Source organism: Triticum aestivum, chromosome 6D, assembly GCF_018294505.1.
Source record: "Triticum aestivum cultivar Chinese Spring chromosome 6D, IWGSC CS RefSeq v2.1, whole genome shotgun sequence".
In the NCBI taxonomy this organism is placed as follows: Eukaryota; Viridiplantae; Streptophyta; class Magnoliopsida; order Poales; family Poaceae; genus Triticum; species Triticum aestivum.
Window position 1 is genome coordinate 91222227 of NC_057811.1, and position 25623 is coordinate 91247849.

The window sequence follows — 25623 nt, forward strand, 5'->3', positions numbered from 1 at the left end:
GTCCAGCTTTGGGCTTCTTCCCGGGAGTGGCAACTTGCTTGCCATTCTTTTTAAAGTTCCCTTTCTTTCTCTTGCCCTTTTTCTTGAAACTAGTGGTCTTGTTAACCATCAACACTTGATGCTCCTTTTTGATTTCTACTTCCGCAGCTTTGAGCATTGCGAAGAGCTCGGGAATTGTATTCTCCATCTCTTGCATATTATAGTTCATCACGAAGCCTTTGTAGCTTTGTGGCAGTGGTTGGAGAACTCTGTCAATGACACTATCATCTGGAAGATTAACTCCTAGCTGAGTCAAGTGATTATGATATCCAGACATTCTGAGTATGTGTTCACTAACAAAACTGTTCTCCTCCATCTTGCAGGTATAGAACTTGTTGGAGACTTCATATCTCTCAACACGGGCATTTGCTTGAAATATTAACTTCAACTCTTGGAACATCTCATATGCTCCATGACGTTCAAAACGTCTTTGAAGTCCCGATTCTAAGCCGTAAAGCATGGCACACTGGACTATAGAGTAGTCATCCGACCGCGTCTGCCAGACGTTCACAGCGTCTAGATTAGCGGGAGGGGGCTTGTCACCTAGCGGTGCATCAAGGACATAATTCTTCTGTGGAGCAATGAGGATAATCCTCAAGTTACGGACCAAGTCCGTGTAGTTGCTACCATCATCTTTTGACTTAGCTTTCTCTAGGAACGCATTAAAATTCAGGGGAATGGTAGCACGGGCCATTGATCTACAACATAGATATGCAAATACTATCAGGACTAAGTTCATGATAAATTAAGTTCAATTAATCAAATTACTAAAGAACTCCCACTTAGATAGACATCCCTCAAGTCATCTAAATGATACGTGATCCAAATCAACTAAACCATGTCAGATCATCACGTGAAATGGAGTAGTCATCAATGGTGAACATCTCTATGTTGATCATATCTACTATATGATTCACGTTCGACCTTTAGGTCTCCAGTGTTCTGAGGCCATGTCTGTACATGCTAGGCTCGTCAAGTTTAACCCGAGTATTCCGCATGTGCAAAACTGTCTTGCACCCGTTGTATGTGAACGTAGAGTCTATCACACCCAATCATCACGTGGTGTCTCAACACGACGAACTGTAGCAATGGTGCATACTCAGGGAGAACACTTTTACCTTGAAATTTAGTTAAGGGATCATCTTATAATGCTACCGCCATACTAAGCAAAATAAGATGCATAAAAGATAAACATCACATGCAATCAAAATATGTGACATGATATGGCCACCATCATCTTGTGCTTTTGATATCCATCTCCAAAGCATCGTCATGATCTCCATCGTCACCGGCTTAACACCTTGATCTCCATCGTAGTATCGTGGTCGTCTCGCCAACTATTGCTTCTACAACTATCGCTAATGCATAGTGATAAAGTAAAGCAATTACATGGCGTTTGCATTTCATACAATGAAGAGACAACCATAAGGCTCCTGTCGGTTGTCGGATATCTTACAAAACATGATCATCTCATACAATAATGTTTATCACATCATGTCTTGACCATATCACATCACAACATGCCCTGCAAAAACAAGTTAGACGTCCTCTACTTTGTTGTTGCAAGTTTTACGTGGCTGCTACGGGCTTCTAGCAAGAACCGTTCTTACCTACGGCATCAAACCACAACGGTGTTTCATCAAGTTTGCTGTTTTAAACTTCTTCAAGGACCGTCCGTAGTCAAATTCGATTCAACGAAAGTAGGAGAAACAGACACCCGCCAGCCACCTTTATGCAAAACTAGTTGCATGTATGTCGGTGGAACCGGTCTCATGAACGCGGTCATGTAAGGTTGGTCCGGGCCGCTTCATCCCACAATACCACCGAATCAAAATAAGACGTTGCTGGTAAGCAGTATGACTATCATCGCCCACAACTCTTTGTGTTCTACTCGTGCATATCATCTACGCATAGACCTGGCTCATGATGCCACTATTGGGAAACGGAGCATGCAATTTCAAAAAAACTCCTACGCTCACGCAAGATCTATCTAGGAGATGCATAGCAAAGAGAGGTGGAGAGTGTGTCTATGTACCCCTATAGACCTAAAGCGGAAGCGTTTGACAATGCGGTTGAAGTAGTCAAACTTCTTCTAGCTCCGATTGATCAAGCACCGAACATACAGGACCTCCAAGTTCTGCACACGTTCAGCCCGATGACATCCCTCGTTCTCTTGATCCAGCAAGATGTCGAGGAAGTAGATGAGTTCCTTCAGCACGACGGCGTGGTGACAGTGACGGTGATGTGATCCGCGCAGGGCTTCGCCTAAGCACTGTGAAGATATGACCGTGGGAGTAAACTGTGGAGGCGGGCACCGCACACGGCTAACAGATGTTGTTGTGTGTTCTAGGCGCCCCCTCCCCACATATATATAGGTTGGAGGGGGTAGAGGCAGCCATGGGGCGCCCCAAGTAGGCTGAATCCTAGTTGGGATCCCTCCCCAATTCGCCCCCCCCCCCTTCCTTATTTACCGGAGGGGGAAGGAAAGAGGAGAGGGTAGAAAGGGAAGGGGGAGGCCGAATCCCCCCTTTCCTTCCTATCCCCCTTTCCTTCTCCCTTTGGTTCGACCCATATGGGGGGCGCTGTGTTTCCCCTCTTGGCCCATTAGGCCCATATCTTTTGCCGGGGGCGCCCGGAACCCCTTCCGGTGACCCGATATGTACCCGTACCCTCCGGAACACTTCCGTGTCCAAATAATATCGTCCTATATATCAATCTTTACCTCTAGACCATTTCGAGACTCCTCGTCATGTCCGTGATCTCATTCGGAACTCCGAACAACATTCGGTCACCAAATCACATAACTCATATAATACAATATCGTCATCGAACGTTAAGCGTGCGGACCCTACGGGTTCGAGAACTATATAGACATGACCGAGACACTTCTCTGGTCAATAACCAACAGCGGAACCTGGATGCTCATGTTGGATCCTACATATTCTACGAATATCTTTATCGGTCGAACCGTTATGACAACATACGATATTCCCTTTGTCCATCGGTATGTTACTTGCCCGAGATTCGATCGTCGGTATCTTCATACCTAGTTCAATCTCGTTACCGGTAAGTCTCTTTACTCGTTCTGTAATACATCATCCCGAGACTAACTCATTAGTCATTTGCTTGCAAGTCTTATTATGATGTGTATTACCAAGAGGGCCCAGATATACCTCTCCGATACTCGGAGTGACAAATCCTAACCTCGATCTATGCCAACTCAACAAACACCTTTGGAGATACGTGTAGAGCATCTTTATAATCACCCAGTTACGTTGTGCCGTTTGATAGCACACAAGGTATTCCTCCGGTATCCGGGAGTTGCATAATCTCATAGTCAGAGGAATATGTATTTGACATGAAGAAAGCAATAGCAATAAAACTGAACGATCATTATGCTAAGCTAACGAATGGGTCTTGTCCATCACATCATTCTCCTAATGATGTGATCCCGTTATCAGATGACAACTCATGTCCATGGTTAGGAAACCTTAACCATCTTTGATCAATGAGCTAGTCAAGTAGAGGCTCACTAGGGACACAGTGTTTGTCTATGTATTCACACATGTATCAAGGTTTCCAATTAATACAATTCTAGCATGAATAATAAAAATTTATCCTGAATAAGGAAATACAAAATAACAACTTTATTATTGCCTCTAGGGCATATTTCCTTCATATCCTATCCTTTCACCCATTCCCTCGATGAGTACGGTTCCCCTCCGTCCACTTGATGATGATGTGGCCGTGGCATCTGTGTCTTGCTACATGATCACTAAGTATGCTCTCACCTCTAAGCCCATTCAATGCGCATATCACAGAGAGAAGCTTCTGGTGTAAGCAACCCGATCTTCCTCCACAAGCTACAAGAGAAGCTTACAACGCAAGGTTCCCTAGTCATCCTCAGTACGATATGTGGATGACTTCCCGTCCAAGATAACCAGCCTTCTTCAGTAAGCTACTGTAGAAACCTTCCGGCATGAGTCACCAAATCTTCCTCGGTAAGAAACTAGGAGGAGAAGCTTCTAAAATAAGATACCTAGTCTTCTTCAGCAAGCTGCCCTGATGAAAGCTTCGAGCATAAGCTATTCAGTTTTCTTCACCAAGATACTCTTGATAGCTTATAACACAAGCTATCCAATCTTCCTCAATACGGAACTACAAACAGTTTAGCAACAATGGTACAAGATATTACACAATGAATTGGCAGCGAATCTCAAGAATCAAGCAAACAACAGATTGGTCAAAAACACGAGCTAGTTGAGACACAAGTCTGTCTCCTGAATCAAATGTTCAGCTACACATACTTCCATATACATTGTGAGCATGCTGCTGATACGCCTCCATCGTATCTACTTTTCCAAACATTTTGCCTCTTCTTTTGGACTCTAATTTGCATGATTTGAATGAAACCAACCCTAACTGGCGTTGTTTTCAGCAAAACTACCATGGTGTTATTTTTGTGCAGAAATAAAAGTTCTCAGAATTGGACGAAACTTTTTGGAGATTTTTGATGGAAAATATAAAAAGGTTGGAACCAAGATATACTAGAGGGGGGCCACCTGCTGCCCATGAGGCACCAGGGTGAGACCCCCCGGGCACGCCTGGTGGCTTGTGGGGCCCATGAGGCTCCGCTAACCCTAATCTCAGCACTATAAATTCATTCCCCGAGAAAAAATAAGAGAACAAGTTTCATCGCGTTTCACGATACGGAGCCGGATACCCCAAGGTGAAAATAATTGGGATTATTTCCGGTGATTACCGTAATTTGAGGAGTTCATGTATTCACTATGTGCTAACCCTTAGTTCCGGTTCTCTATTGAAAGGAGGCCTTAATATCCCTTAGTTTCCAATAGCACCCCGCTGCCACCGGAGGGTAGGACAAAAGACGGCATGCAAGTTCTTTTCCATAAGCATGTATGACTATATACGGAGTACATGCCTACATTACATTGATGAATTGGAGCTAGTTCTGTGTCGCCCTAGGTTATAACTATTACATGATGAATGTCATCCAACATAATTATCTATCACCGATACCATGCCTATGAGCTTTTCACCTATTGATCGTTGCTAAGTTACTACTGTTGCTGCTATTGTTACAATCACAACAAAACTGCTACTGCTGCTATTACTGTTACTGCTGCTATTGTTACCACTCCTATCGAAACTATCATACTACTATGCTACTGATCACTTGTTGCAGATATTTAGTCTCCAGATGTGGTTGAATTGACAACTGAATTGCTAATACTTGCAAATATTCTTTGGCTCCCCTTGTGTCGAATCAATAAATTTGGGTTGAATACTCTACCCTTGAAACCTGTTGCGATCCCCTATACTTGTGGGTTATCAGCTGCCCAGGTCAGGCAAGTCACTCGTACGAGGATGCAATTATGTTCAAGCTGATCCACCGAAGGAAGTTGAGAATCCAACAACCACATGAGTTATGCAAGAAGAAGAAAGCCAGTATACACCTTAGTGTGATGGAAGGACCGACAAGGTATGGAGTAAGACAGCATTGGACAACAATCTTGGCAGTTGTTATCAAGGCCAGCTTACTCACTCACGACAAGGCGATATCACTAACCCTTGTCACTATCTGGTATGATTGCCGACAAAAATGAGCTTTATGCATGTACATGTGAACCTGGTGTATTTCCTATGACACGATTCATGAACAAGGATAAGGTATGATTGCCGGAATATTGCCCCTGATAGTACCTATGATCACACGCAGAACTAATATGGCCAAGTTCTTTCGGTAAAAGCTTCAGAAAAAGAGGACACTACTGAAGGAGCAAGACCGGCAACACCGGGATGATAATTTTGCATGAACAACGTGGTACGGATGCTCAAGACAGTCTTATTCCGTAACAATTACCAGGAACATACGCCCAAGGGGTCTACTCTGTTTTGGTAAGGACCTTACATCAACGTAACCCCCTTGTCCAAATTTGAATGCCTAGAATTCTCAGTCTGGAATATCCAAGTCTGTCAACTCAAAGATTCCTTACCCAGCTCCACAGTTTGACTTCAGCGACCGTGTTAAAATATCGCACGGCCTACTACCCCATGTGAGTATACCGCCAGAATGAGTAATCAGAATGAAGAATAACAAGCTCACATTATGTGTCCTTACATATGGAAACCAGCGAAAAAGATAGCATGTAAGGAACAAAATTCTTCTGCCAGAACCCTCGTCTGTCAAGTCGGTGGATACTATCGTTATAAGGTTGTACACCTTTACGCTAGTCACAACATTCGGCAGTCAAATCTTTGGTATGGATTTGATACTCAAGACTATGGAGCTAGCCAAGATGATTCAGAAATCCCTGCGAGAAGTCAGATTCCGTCAGGAGAATGGTTATGATTCCCAACACTATTTTGAACCTAGAAGACGTGCACCTATTTGAGAAACATGATGCAAGGATTAAAAGGTTTCGTGTTCACCAAGAAAATTGTTCACAACTCCATTGGATACTATCAGTGCTGGATATAAGAATGACATGTCACTTGGAAATCACTCCCACACTTATGGAAAGATGACGTATTCGAGTCATGATAATATATCAGCCGAGTCAGCAGACACAAAAGAAATTGGAGTCAGTGTAAGGTTGAAAATAGGAGGTAAGACCTGTCAGAAGGAGGATACGATGAAGCAAACCACCCTAGAGCAAGGTAAATAGATCTTATGAAATTCAGTGGGAACATCATATAAAGGAAAAGGATACTCGAGTTGGAAATGGTTTCCTTAAGTCATATTCATACTTGTTCCCTGAGCAACCAAATCTCAAGGACAAGATTTTTCGTAAGGGGGGTAGAGTTGTAACACCCCGATTTTTGGCCCTTCCTTTTTCTTTTGCATTATCTTGAATTTTGCTTTGGATTTCCTTTTGTGTGGCTCTGCAGTCTGGAAACCCGGGAAGAATATCTCTTCTTCATTCCCCAAGTGGCTTGTCCTCCTCAAATCCATCCTAGATCATGTCATTTACATCTTAGCCCAAACCCAAATTCTTTTTCTTGGGGATATTCCTTTTTCTATTAAAGGGATAATCCTTTTGCCCTAGTTTGTGAAGCAACCTACCTTTCTATTATTCCCAAAATTCCCACAAAATTCTCAAAATTCCTTTGGACGATATGAACCTTGGATATGCAAAAATATTCAAGATTCCATGCTCATGGCGAGCACACCATCCAATCTTTGATTCTGGTCATATTTTTAGATTGTGAAGCAACTATATTTTATATTTCTCAATAATTTCTAAAAACTTACCAGGACATTCTCCTACCTTTATAATATTCGTCAACAAAATTTGAGCTCATTTCATTCATCCAATAATTCTCAAGAATTTTCCCAACATTCTGTCCAGCAGGCATCACTATGAAGCAAGTACCATTTTTATTTATCCAAATGGTATGAAATTTTTACAGTGCCTTCATATGCCCAAATAATAACTCTCCACCAAATTTCAGCCCAATCCAACACTCCATTTGAGTGTAGCATCTAGACCTAGTTTCTGGACCAGATTTGCAGTTGTGAAGTAACACCATTCAAACTTGGTCCAAATCATCTCAAATTTCATAGGATTGTAGTCCTTCCTACCTTAAGCCTGTGTGACACCTTTTTACTCCATTAAACCATCCCATTTACTTCAGCTACTAGCCCAAGTTTGCTATAGCAAACTTTAGTTGACCCATCCCATCACCCCATGGTGTCTTTAGTCGAACCATCACTTCAGAGAGACCCCATGTTGGAAGGACCACATGCTGGACATGACCGACCATGCTGAGTCACCATACACGCGTCAACGCATGCGGTGACTAGGCGGTCTGGCATGCCAAAAGCATGCTCTACTCATTTGGCCACGCCCCAAGTGTCGTTTAGCTTCGTCCCCTCCTCTGCTCGTCGATCCCGCGCACCCCACCATGTCCCAGAGCTCCGTGGCAGCCATGCGCTCTCTCTGTAGCCTGCTCCCCCTTCTCTTTCCTCCCCGACGCGCCACGGTGACCCTACTCGCGGCACTATTCGTCCATGGTAGCCGACCGAACTTTGACCCTCCCGGGTCTGCCCTCCTATGACGCTCCACTAGCCCCCTCTCGTCGCCATCAACCCCTCCTCGTGAGTCCAGGCATCCATTGTGGTCCCTGGCCACGACGTTGTCGCCCTGGCTATATAAGCTGTACCAAAGCCCCTCGAGCTCGCCATCATCTCCCTCTCATTCCCATAGCCCTCCCCGACCTCTTTAGCGAGCTCGAGGAGCTCTCATTCCCTCCAATGGCCACCGTGTCCGCCGTCAGCCCCTTCCTAAATTGGAGCCATGGCGAGATCCTCCCCTCCTTTTTTCCCTCCAGAGAGCTCCCTCGGTCATGACGGAGCCCTGCTCCTCTTCCTCCTCGCCTATTGCGGCCGTAGCACCGAGCCCAACACCGGCTGATGCCGTCGTCCGTCGCGGACGAGGCTCTTCTCATTCCCGAGCTTGCCAGTAATCATGAAGCGTCCAGGCAGATGCGCCTCCTCGCGCTGGTCGCTCCGGTGGTCCGAGCTCCACCGAAGGTGGCCGAAGCTGCTGGGACGAGCGCCGGCGCGCGTTGCCCACCTCTGTCCCACAAGCAACGACTGGAGGAAGAAGATGAGCACCCCCTACCTGTGAGACCCGTGGTCCCACTCGCTAGCCTCTGCGTGTTGACCAGGCTGGCCCGCTGACGTGGATAAGTGGAGACGCATTCCGCTTGTCTATGTCTTCGTTTCCTAAAGAGGTATTCCTCCGCGACTTCAGCGCAGAATGCGCTTTCACTTTACTGAAGGCGTATTTTATGAACATGCGCTTTTAGTTCCACCTCATTGGCGGAAACCTCTAATTTGCGGGCGTTCGTCCGTTAGCAGCAGAAAAGCTAACTTTTTTATATGTTTTCTGCCTAAAAAACGATCGACCGTATCTCCGCAACCGTAACTCCAAATCAAGTGATTAAAAAGCCACATTCTCAATTCGTCGAGCCCGTTCTATTGATATCATTTTCACTATGTTGTCGCATACTAAAAATGACCATTTTTTCCTTGCCCTCTAATCAGCTCCACTAGGAGAGAAACTTTTTCGGCGAATATTTCTGCGAGTTCACTGCACTGCTTCCCGATGATTCCTTCATCCTGAGGCAAGCCATGACAGCCACTTGCATGATGGCCTTTCAATAGCCATGGTTTCCACTTGTAATTTTTGAATAATTGTGTGCTCATTTACTTATTATGAAAATGCTATGTATATGCTTGTGGATCCATGCTATTCCTTATGCCATGTTCATTTGCATCTAGTCAGTTAAATGATGATGTGATACTGTTATTATCATATTTAATTCTTATAATTAATTCTGATGCTAGTGATCATGGTATGCTTATATGAATGGTTACTGTTTAACATGAAAATACTTGTAAGATTCATGATCATATCTATACCCTGCTCATTTGCATCCAGTAAAGTAAATGATTTGTTGTTGTTGGTGTTATGATTCATATGTCAAATTATTATTATGCCCATCCATGCAAATGTTGATTTCATGCTCATATGCATTATCATGTTATTATATTTTGTTATGACTCAGCTCATCACCACTCAAGTTAAACCTGATATTAATCAAACTTGAACACCTGTTGGCTGAGTCACCGTGCCACCGAATCAAGCTCACTAGTGCAACCACACTTGCCTGGATGGGGAGGCCCTAATCCGGTCTATTGTCATGCCTCTCGCCGGTGCCTCCAACTAGGGAAGGTTATGTGCACGCGCTACCCTTGCCCGGTAGGCGGCAATAACCTTGTGAGCCTGCTACTTGTGAACCGCGTCAGTGAATTCCCCGAAGAGGAGGGGATGATGCAGCATAGCGAAGGTAAGTATTTCCCTCAGTTATGAAACCAAGGTTATCAATCCAGTAGGAGAACCAAGCAAGTTATGTAGACGACACCTGCACACAAACAACAAATACTCGCAACCCGATGCGTAGAGGGGTTGTCAATCCCTCTTGGGTAAAGTGATATGATAAATAGATAGATTGATAGATGCAAATAGAATAAAAGGAAGTAAAACTCAGCGAGATATTTTTGGGTTTTTTATAATATAGATCTGAAATAAAAGAAGCAAATAAATTGGAAAAGCAAGTAGCAATATAGATATGAAAGTATATGATGACAAACAGACCCAGGGGCCGTAGATTTCACTAGTGGCTTCTCTCGAGAAATAGCACACGGTGGGTAGACAAATTACGGTTGGGCAATTGATAGAAAAGTGAATAATTATGACGATATCCAAGACAATGATCATGTATATAGGCATCACGTCCAAGATTACTAGACCGAAACGATTCTGCATCTACTACTATTAATCCGCACATCGACTGCTATCCAGCATGCATCTAGTGTATTAAGTTCATGGAGAAACGGAGTAATGCTTTAAGAACAATGACATGATGTAGATAATATCTAGTCATTTAGGAATAGACCTCATCGTTTTATCCTTAATAGCAACATACATGCGTGTCATGTCTCCTTCTGTCACTAAGATTGAGCACCGCAAGATCAAACCCATTACAAAGCACCTCTTCCCATTGCAAGATAAATCAATCAAGTTGGCCAAACAAAACCGAAATATCAAAGAAGAAATACGAGGCGATGATAATCAAGTATGGATATGAATGCAAATAGATCTGATCATAAACTCACAATTCAGCGGATCCCAACAAACACACCGCAAAAGAGTTACATCAAATAGATCTCCGAAGAGAACATTGTATTGAAGATCAAAAAGAGAGAGAAAGCCATATAGCTACTGCCTACGGACCCGTAGGTCTAAGGTGAACTACTCACGCAACATCGGAGGAGCACCAATGAGGATGTTGAACTCCTCCGTGATCATGTTCCCCTCCGGCGGAGCGCCGGAAAAGGGCTCTAGATTGGATCTCGTGGCTCTGGAACTTGCGGCGGCTGAAACAATTTTTAGTCGACTCCTCTAGGGTTTCAGGAATATTGTGGTATTTATAGTCAGAGGTCGATGGAACGGAGTCCCATGGGCTCCACTACCCACCAGGGCGCGCCAGGGGCCTGGGGCGCACCCTGGTGTCTAGTGGGCCCCACGGGTCTCCCCTCGTGCGGTCCCTTGACTCCCTGGATGTCTTCTAGTCCAAAAAAATCTCCAAAAAGTTTTGTTGCATTTGGAGTCCGTTTGATATTGATTTTCTGTGAACAAGCAAAAAAACAGCAACTACCACTAGGCACTATGTCAATAGGTTGGTCCCAAAAAATGATATAAAGTTGCTATAAATGATTATAAAACATCCAAGAATGATAATATAATGGCATGGGACAATAAAAATTATAGATACGCTGGAGACGTATCAGAGCCCATGATTGGTATTGTGCACATGTCCCCGTTTGGGACCGTTTTTGTTTTATAACGACGGTGGCCGACCACGAAGGTGGCAGATGTCCACAATGGGCATCCAGGGCCGCCCATGACATAGCCCAAAAGGGAGTTTGTCGGAGTGGCCGGGAGAGTGTCATGTAATAGATCGGTTTTGTCGGAATGTCCTTGGTCCACCTGAATAAGAGCACGAGGCCATGAATTTCGTCGTGTGGGTACAGTGTACTAACCTCTGTAGAGTGTATAATCTATCGATAGTCGTGCCCTCAGTCATGGGCACAGTTCGTAGTAGGTCGCACTGTGGGTCAACAGTAATAATAATCTAACTAATAAACGACCCTGCTTCGATGAGGAGAGAAGTTGGTTGATCTTTATGTGGTCACGAGAAGATCACGATGGTATTATTGATGATGGTTGATCATGAGGTGATCATGTGATGATCACGACGGTAAGAAAGATTGGCATATATATGGTGGTTACGAGATAACCTCCGAGAAGAGTAAATTAGTCCAAGAGACCTTAAACATCGACCCCCTCACATGCATTATCATCAAGTTCATATCACGAGTAACATGTTCATGCCATGCTCATCTCATATTGTTCTAGCGGTATCATGCTCATCATTGTTTAACCAATATATGCCATGTTGTTGTTTTTCTTGATTGCTTTGGTTGTTGTGAGCTTGCGAGTACATTCAGAGTACTCACCTGGCATGTCATGCCATGATTGCTTGCTTGTCGAGGATCCCGAGTTTGCGCACTAGGATGCGTTCCAGCCAGAGTCCCTGCGGAGTGGAGTTCATCACCATTGTCGTTGTTCCGCTGCTACGAGTTGTTCCATTGCTAGCATCGAGCTACCTTAGCAGGCATAGTGTCGCCATGCCAATATAATCCTTTGTAGTATCAGAACCTTTGTACCCATATCATTTGTAATAAAGAGCTGATTTGTTTTGTGCCAAGTAGTGCCATATTCCAAAAGACTTGATCTCTGGGCTGGAATATGGGGTGTTCTGGTTCCTCTGAGCCGGGGTGCCACATAAGTAGTGTTATCCCACTCTAGGCCCACGAATCTATGGTTGAAGTGACGAATATGAGCTGGCCTGGTGATGACATCGTCTTCTCCCTGATTCGTCCGCTTGTCTGCCAGTGCAACACGATCTGCTGCCATGGCAACACTTTAGCCCTTGGGTGCTATGGCAGTTGTTTCGTTGCTCGCCTCGATATCTTTAGTCGAGACTCTAAAATTCCCTCCTCTTTTACTTGAGGCTTGCCCCAAGCCGGAAGATGAGGAAAGCGAGACTGCAGAGAAACAACGTTTTCCCAACTAGCGTCCATCACTGCAGAATCAGACCAATGTACCAGTAGTTGCTCTCGGCGCCCAGCGGGTGTTTGGCGCCATCAGGTTTGAATAATCTAAACTAGAGCAAGACCAGTCGTCGAGGGTACTGGCAGGGTTGTGGAAGCAGATCTACCCAAAGAGAGAGCTTGACACATTTGAGAGACATGAAAAATGGGTTGGATCTTCGAACCTGGAGGAAGGCTGAGCTCACATGTGACTTGGTTGATAGCACGCAAAACCTTGAACAGCCCAAAGTACTTGAATGACAGCTTATGGTTGGCTTTGTTGTTAACTAAACTTTGCACATACAATTGCAGTTTAATGTATACTTCATCTCTAGATTTAAGGAGTGATGAGTGTGTTTCTTATCCGACTGTACATTCATGATGTGACGAGCTTGGTGCAGATGTTGTTTCAACACTTGTTGCATGGTTTTTCTTTCTTCAAGCCATTCTTTCGGGACAGGAATCTTACAAGTAGACACGGCTTCAATGCCTCAATGGCACGGTTTGTGGCCATATAGGGCATGGAACGGCGACATGTCCAGGGCAGAGTGATAGCTCGAGATGTACCAGAACTCAGCCAGTGAAAGGAATTGACTCGAGTGATTTGTGCAGGCATGGATAAAACAACGCAAATAGATTTCCAAGCATTGGTTGACACACTCAGACTGACCGTCCATTTTTGGGTGCTAAGGCGCGCTCATGTTGTGCTCAGTCCCGATGATCTTGAACAACTCTTGCCAAAATACACTTGTAAACATTGGATCCCAATAGGAGATGGGGGCTTTAGGAAGATCGTGTAGCTTATAGACATTATCCAGGTAAGTTCAAGCTACTTTAGTTGCAGTAAAGGGATGATTCAGAGGTAAGAAGTGAGCATATCTCATCAATTTGTTTGTGATGACCAAGATGTAGTTCGCACTATTGGATTGAGGGAGGTCATTGATAAAATCCATGGTAGCAACTGCCCCCCCCCCTCAAGTAGTGGAAATGGCTCCAAAAGACCAAGATATTTGACCTGTTCCGATAGCCTGTTGACAGACAGCACAGGTGCGTACATACTGTCGGACGGTGTCCTTCATCTTTGGCCAAGCAAACAGGCAATGCACACGGTGATAGGTGACTCGGAAGCCGAAGTGACCTGTCACGCCCCCGATTCAATCGTACACTAATCATACACGCAAACGTGTACGATCAAGATCAGGGACTCACGGGAAGGTATCACAACACAACTCTAAAAATGAAATAAGTCATACAAGCATCACAATACAAGCCAGGGGCCTCGAGGGCTCGAATACAAGTTCTCGATCATGGACGAGTCAGCGGAAGAAACAATACCTGAGTACAGACATAAGTTAAACAAGTTTGCCTTAAGAAGGTTAGCACAAACTGGGATACAGATCGAAAGAGGCGCAGGCCTCCTGCCTGGGATCCTCCTAAACTACTCCTGGTCATCGTCAGCAGCCTACACGTAGTAGTAGGCACCTCCAGTGTAGTAAGAGTCATTGTCGACGGTGGCGTCTGGCTCCTGGGCTCCAGTATCTGGTTGCGGCAACCAGGTAGAATGGGAAGGGGGGAAGAGGGAGAAAAGCAACCTTGAGTACTCATCCAAAGTACTCGCAAGCAAGGATCTACACTACCTATGCATGGGTATCTATGTAAAGGGGCAATATCGGTGGACTGAACTGCAGAATGCCAGAATAAGAGGGGGATAGCTAGTCCTGTCGAAGACTACGCTTCTGGCAGCCTCCATCTTGCAGCATGTAGAATAGAGTAGATGGTAAGTTCACCAAGTATCATCGTATAGCATAATCCTACCCGGCGATCCTCCCCTCGTCGCCCTGTGTGAGAGCGATCACCGGGTTATATCTGGCACTTGGAAGGGTGTATTTTATTAAGTTTCCAATTCTAGTTGTCATAAGGTCAAGGTACAACTCCGGGTCGCCTGTTACCGAGGACACGGCTATTCGAATAGATCAACTTCCGTGCAGGGGTGCACCACATTACCCAACACGCTCGATCCCTCTGGCCGGGCACACTTTCCTGTGCCATGTCGGGCCTCGGGAGATCAACACGTCGCAGCCCCACCTAGGCTCAACAGAGAGGTCAGCACGCCGGTCTAAATCCTATGCGCGCAGGGGTCTGGGCCCATCGCCCATTGCACACCTGGATGTTGCGTACGCGGCCGGAAGCAGGCCAAGCCCCCCTAATACAAGCGCGAGCTTACGGTCCAATGCGGCGCGCGCCGCTCAGTCGCTGACATCAAAAAGAGCTTCGGCTGATACCACGACGCCGGTTTCCCATATCTTGTCCCACGTGGCGGTTAGTGAAGTTCAACGACCCAACTCAGATCAAATACCAAGATCTCGTTAAGCGTGTTATTATGAAGTAACCGCGGACGCCGACCAGGGCCAGGCCCACCTCTCTCCTAGGTGGTCTCAACCTGCGCTGTCGTTCCGCCACAAAGTAACAGTCGGGGGCCGTCGGGAACCCAGGCCCACCTCTACCGGGATGGAGCCACCTGCCGCTTCAGCCCCCATCTCCGAACAGTATCATAAGTAACGTAACAGTATAAAGTATATAGCATATGCCCGTGATCACCTCCCGAAGTGATCACGGCCCAGTAGTATAGCATGGTAGACGGACAAGAGTGTAGGTCCACTGATGGAATACTAGCATCCTATACTAAGCATTAGGATAGCAGGTAAAGGTAACAAATGTAGCAACAATGACAGGCTATGCAGCAGAATAGGATTAACTGAAAGGAGTAACATGCTACACTACTCTAATGCAAGCAATAGAGAGAAGGAATAGGCGATATCTGGTGATCAAGGGGGGGCTTGCCTGGTTGCTCTGGCAAGGAGGGGTCGTCAACAACGTAGTCGATCGGGCACCAGCAACGGCGTCAGTCTCGTAGTCTACCGGAGAGAAGAGGGGGAAGAAACAATAAATACGGAGCAAACAAAGCTTCACAAAACATAACGAGGTAATACGCGGTGCCAGGGGTGATCTAACGCAGGGATAGGTGATACCGGCGAAGGGGGGAAACATCCGGGAAAGTATTCCCGGTGTTTCGCGTTTTCGGACAGATGAACGGTAGGGGGAAAGTTGCGTGTTCGCTATGCTAGGGATGTGTGGCGGATGAACGGGCTAAGTATTTGGATTCGTCTCATCGCTCTGAGCAACTTTCATGTACAAAGTATTTTCATCCGACTTATAGATTATTTTATATGATTTTTCAAAGTTTTTAAACATTTTCTAAAATGCCTGGAATTAAATTAATTCAAAAAAAATAAACGCTAAATGCTACGGGTACACAGAGGTTTACCTAGAGATGTGCATGTGTGGCTGACAAGGGGGCCCAGTTGACTGGGTCAACTGCCCAGTCGGCAGAGGCTGACTGGTGGGGCCAGGGGGCTGAGTCAGCAGTCAATAATTTGACTATTGACTAGTCAAATCTGACCAATAGGTCCCATTGTCAGAGACTGTTATACACAAAACAGGTTTAATTAATCTGGTTAAATAGCTAGGGGCCCACTTGTCATTCCTTGTTAGCTTAAGTAAATTAGTTAGTTACTTTAATTAATTAAGTGGGCCTAGAGGTCAGTGTCACATGGGTGGATTAGGGAGGTTAGCTTAGGCCTAACCATCGTGGTTAGCGCCGGGACCCACAGGGAGTGGCCCAACCGGCCAGTTTAAACAGCGCACGCGCCGGCGACGAGGCCCGACGCGGCAGCGGTGGTGGGAATATGGCCTCCCGCGACCCTTTGGACTGCGGAGTGGCTCGTTCGAACCGGAGGAGCAACGCGCGTGCAACGACGGCCTAGGTTCGAGCAGGGGGTGGGCTACCACGGCGATAGCGACGGCATGCAGCGGCAAGGCAACGGGCGAGCTGACGCGGTGGTGCTCGCGCGGGGATAGAGGGGAGAGGGAGTCGACGCGGGACGAGGAGACGCGGCGTGACGGGCGTGCAGCGCGTGCAGGGAGCACGGTGATAGCGAGGCTCGGACGGGCACGGCGGCGATCTGCCAGGGAGGAAGAGGGAAGGGAAGGGGGCCTCACAGAGCCATGTAGTTGAGCGAGGCGTGCTCCAGGAGGAGGACGAGGAGGCGACGACGACGGTGGGCGGCTCCGGCGAAGCAATGGCAGGACGAGGCGGCGACGGTGTGCGGCGGAGCGGTCCGGCGAGGGGCGCTAGCATGGTGGCGACAGGAATCGGCGGTGTGGCGCAGCGTGGCTTGGGGAGGCCGTCCAGGGCGAGGTGAGAAGGGGGCGGTCAGCGTCGGGACGAGGGCGGCACCGAGCGGCGGCGTCGGGCCCTCCCGATCTAGATCCAGTGAGAGAGGGGGAGGGGAACGAGAGAGAGACGTGGGGGCGAGTGGGGAGTGGGCTAGGGTTCGGTTAGATGGGAGGGGGGTTAAGGAGGGCAGTGGGAGAGGCCGGCTGGGCCAGGTGGGCCGGTTGGCCGCCTGGGCCAGTTGGACCAAAGGGGTGCTTCTCCCTTTTCCTTTTCTTTTGTCTTTGTTTTTTTACTTATTATTCTCTCTTCTGTGTTTTCTATTATAGTTCATTTACTTTTAGTTTTATAAAATACCAAGTTAGCACCCAAATTACTATCATTAATATAAGTCACTGCCAAACTTAGTTTGGACCCAAAGTAAATTAGTTTAATATTGCTATAATTTAAAAAGCTATTATATTATTATTTTAGCCGCTGTTCTAACTAGTTTAGGGCATTTAACACTTTACAAAAATTTGGTTTCTCCGCCATAATTACTAACGAATTATCTGTCACATCCAGAACATTTTGGTTTTAATATTTGAAAACTTTTATTGTTCAACTTGAATTTGAATTTTGAATCCGAACGGGGTTGAATCATCACGAGATTAACAACGGTAATCGTGGTGACGTGGCATTGTTAGCAGAGATTACTGTAGCTTAAATATCCGGGTGTCACAATTCTCCTCCACTACAAGAAATCTCGTCCTGAGATTTAAGAGGTAGAGTAGGGGGAATTTTGGTTACTATGTTCTAACGGATCTTCTCGGCCTTGGTTGCTCTTCTCGAAGAGGTCGATCCATTACATTGATGCTTCATTTCTCTGCTTCGAGTAATCATGAGGAAGTCCGCATCCTTTCTTCGGGAACTCCTTCGTACTTACGAATAGGAAAGGGGCAGCTTCAAAAGGACAGACCTCTACAAGGTTGCTTATCTGGTAGATAATATTAGGGAAGGTGGCAGAAAGTAACTCTCGAGTTGAAACTTAAGAAATTATCGAGATCAAAGTAAGAAGGTGCACAATAGAAGTTTCAAGCGCATAGGCAATCGTTCGTTGCCTCATACGAAATGTGAAACGGGTTCAGAGCAATAGGAATAAGTATTGCGTCTGATACCAGAATAGATTACTAGGCAGGTGGCCCGTAAGTTACATACGAAGTCAAGCTCGAGGAATAACTTTGGCAATAAGGTCTACAGGAGAGTCAGGTCTCGATCTTGTGGAACTGTGGGTTATGGGCCCACCATGTGGGTTAAAATTAGAAAGGGGGCTGACATCTTGCACGGTCACGATAGCAAGGCATGTCAGAGGGTAGCCTGCCAGCTATGTTGGCAACAACATTGGTACCAAGGGCGAGGGACGAAGAGAACCATTCTCCTGCTCGTTGAACGAGGCGGACCAATAGGCAAGGTACTCGTCCATCGGTGTCTACCGGAATGTCATCAACAATAGTAACTGGATCTTATTGACAGAGTAGTACACCAAGGAGTTTACATAAGCAGTGAATTATTACTACTTAGATCATATAGATCACAAGAAAGATTAAACAAAATAATGGAAAGGAAAAGGTGATCATCAGATTAAACAGAACAATGGAAAGGAAAATGTGTTCAAACACATATTTCAAGGGTATATCCTTCCCAAGGACAAGCTGAGCATGATATCCATGACAGGATATAACGTAGAAAACTCTTTAGGTAGGGGAGAGAAATTTCATGACATTACCCATACAACGGCGTTTGGATAATTGAGCAAGAATCATTTAGCATTGGGCTTCAAATGTTATTGTTAAAAAAATCGGAGTACCACAGACATGCTTCGAGATAGCATTGACATGGTCTTCAAGCAAAGGTTGGACTTGGATATACAAAGGATTCATCAGGAACAACTTATAGAATAAGTCTTACAATTTCCTCATGGAAGAATGGTCAACCTTGCTAAAATGGAAACGATAACAATAGGGCCTCCGGCCAGGTGTGCTAGTCATGACATCACCTTACCGGGTCACATAAAGACCAATGTTACGACTTTTGGAAAATGTCCCAACCATCATATCTGACCGAGATACAGTTCGGATTGATGTCCGGATACCTGAGAAGAAAAGGTGCAACATAAATTGATGAGACGACATTGTAAGATTCTCGGTAAATGAACTATGGAAGCAAGTTCCGAATCATGAGTTCATTATTAAATCAAGGAGAGAATGAGGAGGTGGCTGATGAACTCAGTGACAATTCATCGAGATTTCCAAAAGATGGATTTCCACAATTATGTGAACAAGGAGATAGCTTTTGTCAGTTCAAATGATATAATGAGGTATGCTCGAGGAAACATACACGATTAAACATTGGTTGACGGTGCACCCGAAATACGGACTTGGGTAGCACAAACAATGTTAGAATGGCGATTCAATAACCAATGGTCTAAGAATGAAATGTTGACCATTAACTTCAAAGCAATAAGGTTGCTAGAAGTTTTAAAATTACTAGTCCATCTGTCGGTATTCCTGTTAGGAACAACACGGGGACCAAGAAAGGAATGGTGATGGTGAAGTATCACTTATATCAAGAATTCTCAAGAGGTGGTGAAATTCTCACAACATCCTTGACAAAAAGGCAGTAATACTTCAATGTAGATCATAATACGAGCTGGATAGCAAGTTGCATCCATAACATGAACAAGTTTGTGATGAAAGCGAGGTAAGGATGTTGTTGATGGTAACTCAAGTTACCAAGGAACGAGGATGACACTTATCATCAAGAATTCCATTGATACCCCGGAAGGAGTCAAAATGTTGATGATGATCACGACAATTTGTTGTCGAGAGGATCCACGAAGAAGCAATTGAACAGCGACTGCATCAAGCAAAAGGACTGATGCAACAAAAGATTATTGGAGCCACAGATACGACACAAACTCGAAATCAAGCTTGCTGTTTTTAAGGCGAAATTATATGAGGAGGAAGATCGACGTAAGATGAGCTCATCATCGAAAATTGTGCTCCAGAAAGAAGGACCAGGTAGCACGGTTAAAATTTAGCACAATAATGATATAGCCGGTCAGGCTAGGAATGACTTGAAGGATTATTAAACTCATAAGCAACAAAGATTACTTAGAGTTATCGAACCAGAGTGCGGAATCGGTTCACTTACCAGTGTTCTTGAGCGACTAACAACTCAAAACCCATGAAAAATTGGAATCAGTGAGAAATAATAGCTGATGAAGACTCATAAGATGCAACACAGTTCTTAGATATTCTCGAGATACTAGGGTGTAATACTCGACGGTAGATCAAAGTAAAGGTTGGACACGTGAAATGATCTGCAGAATACAAGTACTTCACCTTGTCTTAGAAATGGAATCAGAGGAGATCAATCATGGTCGGAGCCACGATTGGAAAAGGATCAATTCACAGATACTAGATGATATTATAATGAGGGAATAATTATTATTACAAGAAGCTTGCATGATAAGTTCCACATCGGGTCCATGGGCATGAACGCAAAGGTTCAAGGTCGACTCCCACTTCTTCAATACACAACTTCTCATTTACTGCTCCCGGTTAAGAATGTTTAGAGTTTGAAAGTTTAACTGGCGGAATACCAGAAGGTCATGACCCATGAAGACTTTTGGGTTCACACAAATTAAGGAAGGTATATGTTCAACCCATCGGGGCATCTTAGAAACAGATACCACAAACTTTGGAGTAAATAGTACAAGCTCTAAAGTAGAGTATGGCTATCAAAGCAGAGGATACATATTGCCAAAGGCATTATATAACAGGGAAAGAACTTCTCGAGGTTTTTGTATACGAAGGACACTGTCGGATGATATTTCAACAAAGGATCCGACGGTCCATAGCGAAGCTGATGTGAGTATCGACACACAACCAGAGGAAGAAACAATGCGAAGGCATTAGATTATAGAAGCAACTGGCCAATTCAAAGCTCACATGTAAAGGAATTATGATTTCCAAATCAAAGGATCAGAAGAAAATGCTCTGATTAAGGATGGATAAGTTGAGAAAGCTTAGGGGTAAAATCGACAACAATTTTATTGGTCGAGATTCAGCTCATGTTTAAAATGACGTCTGAGCCGAAAGGATGAATTCTAGGATCTGATTGAGGATTGCGAGCATTCGCAACGTATTGAATCAATGGACTCAAAATGATAGTGACAAAGGCTGCCAATAAGATTACTATACTTATGGGATTAACCTTTATGCAAGCGAGCAAGAATTTCAAGAGCAATAAGCTGCTAAGGATTTTCGGAAGATCGAGAATTATTTTGAAGACATAAACAACTGGGGATGGGCGGATACTCGGTAAGTGTGAGGAATTATTCATACATGTATTCATGAGGAAAAAGAGCTGTAAGGCAACAGACACAAAGGATTCTCTGAATATCCTAAGTATTTCAGGGTATCTTGTAATAATAAGAACAATTCGAAATGAAGTTAAGGACGACAAGTGTATGTAGCTTCCCATAGGGATTTATCGGTGGTATGGAATTAAAACGGCGAAGGGCACAAGGGTCTCCGGGAAACATCGGAGAGTATCTTCAAAATTTTCTAGTGCAGCCGGCGATCATCTGGACCGAAGGGGCTCTCCGGGAGAAAGTGTTTTCGAGAACCTAAAGTTATATTTTAGAAAATCATTTAACCCGAATAGAAGAGAGATCAGAATCCCAGAGTATAGATGAGCAATAAAAGATCCTACTACCACCCAACGGCGACGTGGGCCCGTAAGCCCCACAGCCATGTTAGTAAAAGTTTTGCAATGACTAGACTCAACTTCGGCCAAGAAGTTGGGAAGCGGGATTCCTACAGGCAGTCGGCTCTGATACCAACTTGTGACGCCCCCGATTCAATCGTACACTAATCATACACGCAAACGTATACGATCAAGATCAGGGACTCATGGGAAGATATCACAACACAACTGTAAAAATGAAATAAGTCATACAAGCATCATAATACAAGCCAGGGGCCTCGAGGGCTCGAATACAAGTGCTTGATCATGGACGAGTCAGCGGACGCAACAATATCTGAGTACAGACATAAGTTAAACAAGTTTGCCTTAAGAAGGCTAGCACAAACTGGGATACAGATCGAAAGAGGCGCAGGCCTCCTGCCTGGGATCCTCCTAAACTACTCCTGGTCATCGTCAGCAGCCTGCACGTAGTAGTAGGCACCTCCAGTGTAGTAAGAGTCGTCGTCGACGGTGGCGTCTGGCTCCTGGGCTCCAGCATCTGGTTGCGGCAACCGGGTAGAATGGAAAGGGGAAAAGAGGGAGAAAAACAACCTTGAGTACTCATCCAAAGTACTCGCAAGCAAGGATCTACACTACATATGCATGGGTATCTGTGTAAAGGGGCAATATCGGTGGACTGAACTGCAGAATGCCAGAATAAGAGGGGGATGGCTAGTCCTGTCGAAGACTACGCTTCTGGCAGCCTCCATCTTGCAGCATGTAGAAGAGAGTAGATGGTAAGTTCACCAAGTACCATTGTATAGCATAATCCTACCCGGCGATCCTCCCCTCGTCGCCATGTGTGAGAGCGATCACCGGGTTATATCTGGCACTTGGAAGGGTGTATTTTATTAAGTATCCAATTATAGTTATCATAAGGTCAAGGTACAACTCCGGGTCGCCTGTTACCGAGGACACGGCTATTCGAATAGATCAACTTCCCTGCAGGGCTGCACCACATCACCCGACACGCTCGATCCCTATGGCCGGGCACACTTTCCTGGGTCATGTCCGGCCTCGAGAGATCAACACATCGCAGCCCCACCTAGGCTCAACAGAGAGGTCAGCACGCCGGTCTAAATCCTATGCGCGCAGGGGTCTGGGCCCATCGCCCATTGCACACATGCACATTGTGTACGCGGCCGGAAGCAGACCTAGCCCCCTTAATACAAGCGCGAGCTTACGGTCCAATGCGGCGTGCGCCGCTCAGTCGCTGACGTCAAAAAGAGTTTCGGCTGATACCACGACGCCGGTTGCCCATATCTTGTCCCACGTGGCGGTTAGTGCGTATAAGGTCAACGACCCAACTTAGATCAAATACCAAGATCTCGTTAAGCGTGTTATTATGAAGTAGCCGCGGACGCCGACCAGGGCCAGGCCCACCTCTCTCCTAGGTGGTCTCAACCTGCCCTGTCGCTCCGCCACAAAGTAACAGTCGGGGGCCGTCGGGAACCCAGGCCCACCTCTACCGGGATGGAGCCACCTGCCCCTTCAGGCCCCATCTCCGAACAGTATCATAAGTAATGTAACAGTATAAAGTATATAGCATATGCCCGTGATCACCTCCCGAAGTGATCACAGCCTAGTAGTATAGCATGGCAGGCGGACAAGAGTGTAGGGCCACTTATGGAATACCAGCATCCTATACTAAGCATTAGGATAGCAGGTAAAGGTAACAATTGTAGCAACCATGACAGGCTATGCAGCAGAATAGGATTAACCAAAAGCAGTAACATGCTACACTACTTCAATGCAAGCAATAGAGAGAAGGAATAGGCGATATCTGGTGATCAAGGGGGGGCTTGCCTGGTTGCTCTGGCAAGGAGGGGTCGTCAACAACATAGTCGATCGGGCACCAGCAACGGCGTCAGTCTCGTAGTCTACTGGAGAGAAGAGGAGGAAGAAACAATAAATACGGAGCAAACAAAGCATCACAAAACATAATGAGGTAATACCGGCGATGCGGGGAAACATCCGGGAAAGTATTCCCGGTGTTTTGCATTTTCGGACAGATGAACCGGAGGGGGAAAGTTGCTTGTTCGCTATGCTAGGGATGTGTGGCGGACGAACGGGCTACGTATTTGGATTCATCTCGTCGTTCTGAGCAACTTTCATCTACAAAGTATTTTTCATCCGACATATAGATTATTTTATATGATTTTTCAAAGTTTTTAAACATTTTCTAAAATTCCTGGAATTAAATTAATTCGAAAATAAATTAAACGCTAAATGCTATGCGTACACAGAAGTGTACCCAGAGATGTGCATGTGTGGCTGAAAAGGGGGCCCAGTTGACTGGGTCAACTGCCCAGTCGGCAGAGGCTGACTGGTGGGGCCAGGGGGCTGAGTCAGCAGTCAATAATTTGTTTATTGACTAGTCAAATCTGACCAATAGGTCCCATTGTCAGTGACTGTTATACACAAAACAGGTTTAATTAATCTGGTTAAATAGCTAGGACCCACTTGTCATTCCCTGTTAGCTTAAGTAAATTAGTTAGTTACTTTAATTAATTAAGTGGGCCCAGAGGTCAGTGTCACATGGGTGGATTAGGGAGGTTAGCTTAGGCCTAACCATCGTGGTTAGCATCGGGACCCACGGGGAGTGGCCCAACCGGCTAGTTTAAACAGCGCACGCGCCGGCGACGAGGCCTGACGCGGCGGCGGTGGTGGGAATATGGCCTCCGGCGACCCTTTGGACTGCGGAGTGGCTCGTTCGAACCGGAGGAGCAACGCGCGTGCAACGACGGCCTAGGTTCGAGCGGGGGGTGGGCTACCACGGCGATAGCGACGGCGTGCAGCGGCAAGGCAACGGGCGAGCCGACGCGGTGGTGCTCGCGCGGGGACAGAGGGGAGAGGGAGCCGGCGCGGGACGAGGAGACGCGGCGTGATGGGCGTGCAGCGAGTGCAGGGAGCACGGTGAGAGCGAGGCTCGGACGGGCACGGCGGTAGATCTGCCAGGGAGGAAGAGGGGAAGGGAAGGGGGCCTCACAGAGCCCTGTAGTTGAGCGAGGCGTGCTCGAGGAGGAGGATGAGGAGGCGACGACGACGGTGGGCGGCTCCGGCGAAGCAGTGGCAGGACGAGGCGGCGACGGTGTGCGGCGGAGCGGTCCGGCGAGGGGCGCTAGCGTGGTGGCGACAGGAATCGGCGGTGTGGCGCTGCATGGCTTGGGGAGGCCGTCCAGGGCGAGGTGAGGAGGGGGGTCAGCGTCGTGATGAGGGCGGCACCGGGCAGCGGCGTCGGGCCCTCCCGATCCTGATCCAGCGAGAGAGGGGGAGGGGAACGAGAGAGAGACGTGGGGGCGAGTGGGGAGTGGGCTAGGGTTCGGTTAGATGGGAGGGGAGTTAAGCGGGGCAGTGGGAGAGGCCGGCTGGGCCAGGTGGGCCGGTTGGCCACCTGGGCCAGTTGGACCAAAGGGGTACTTCTCCCTTTTCCTTTTCTTTTGTCTTTGTTTTTTATTTATTATTCTCTCTTCTCTCTTCTCTATTATAGTTCATTTACTTTTAGTTTTATAAAATACCAAGTTAGCACCCAAATTAGTATCATTAATATAAGCCACTGCCAAACTTAGTTTGGACCCAAAGTAAATTAATTTAATATTGCTATAATTTAAAAAGCTATTATATTATTATTTTAGCCACTGTTCTAACTAGTTTAGGGCATTTAACACTTTACAAAAATTTGGTTTCTCCGCCATAATTACTAACGAATTATTAGTCACATCCAGAACATTTTGGTTTTAATATTTGAAAACTTTTATTGTTTAACTTGAATTTGAATTTTGAATCCGAACGGGGTTGAATCATCGCGAGA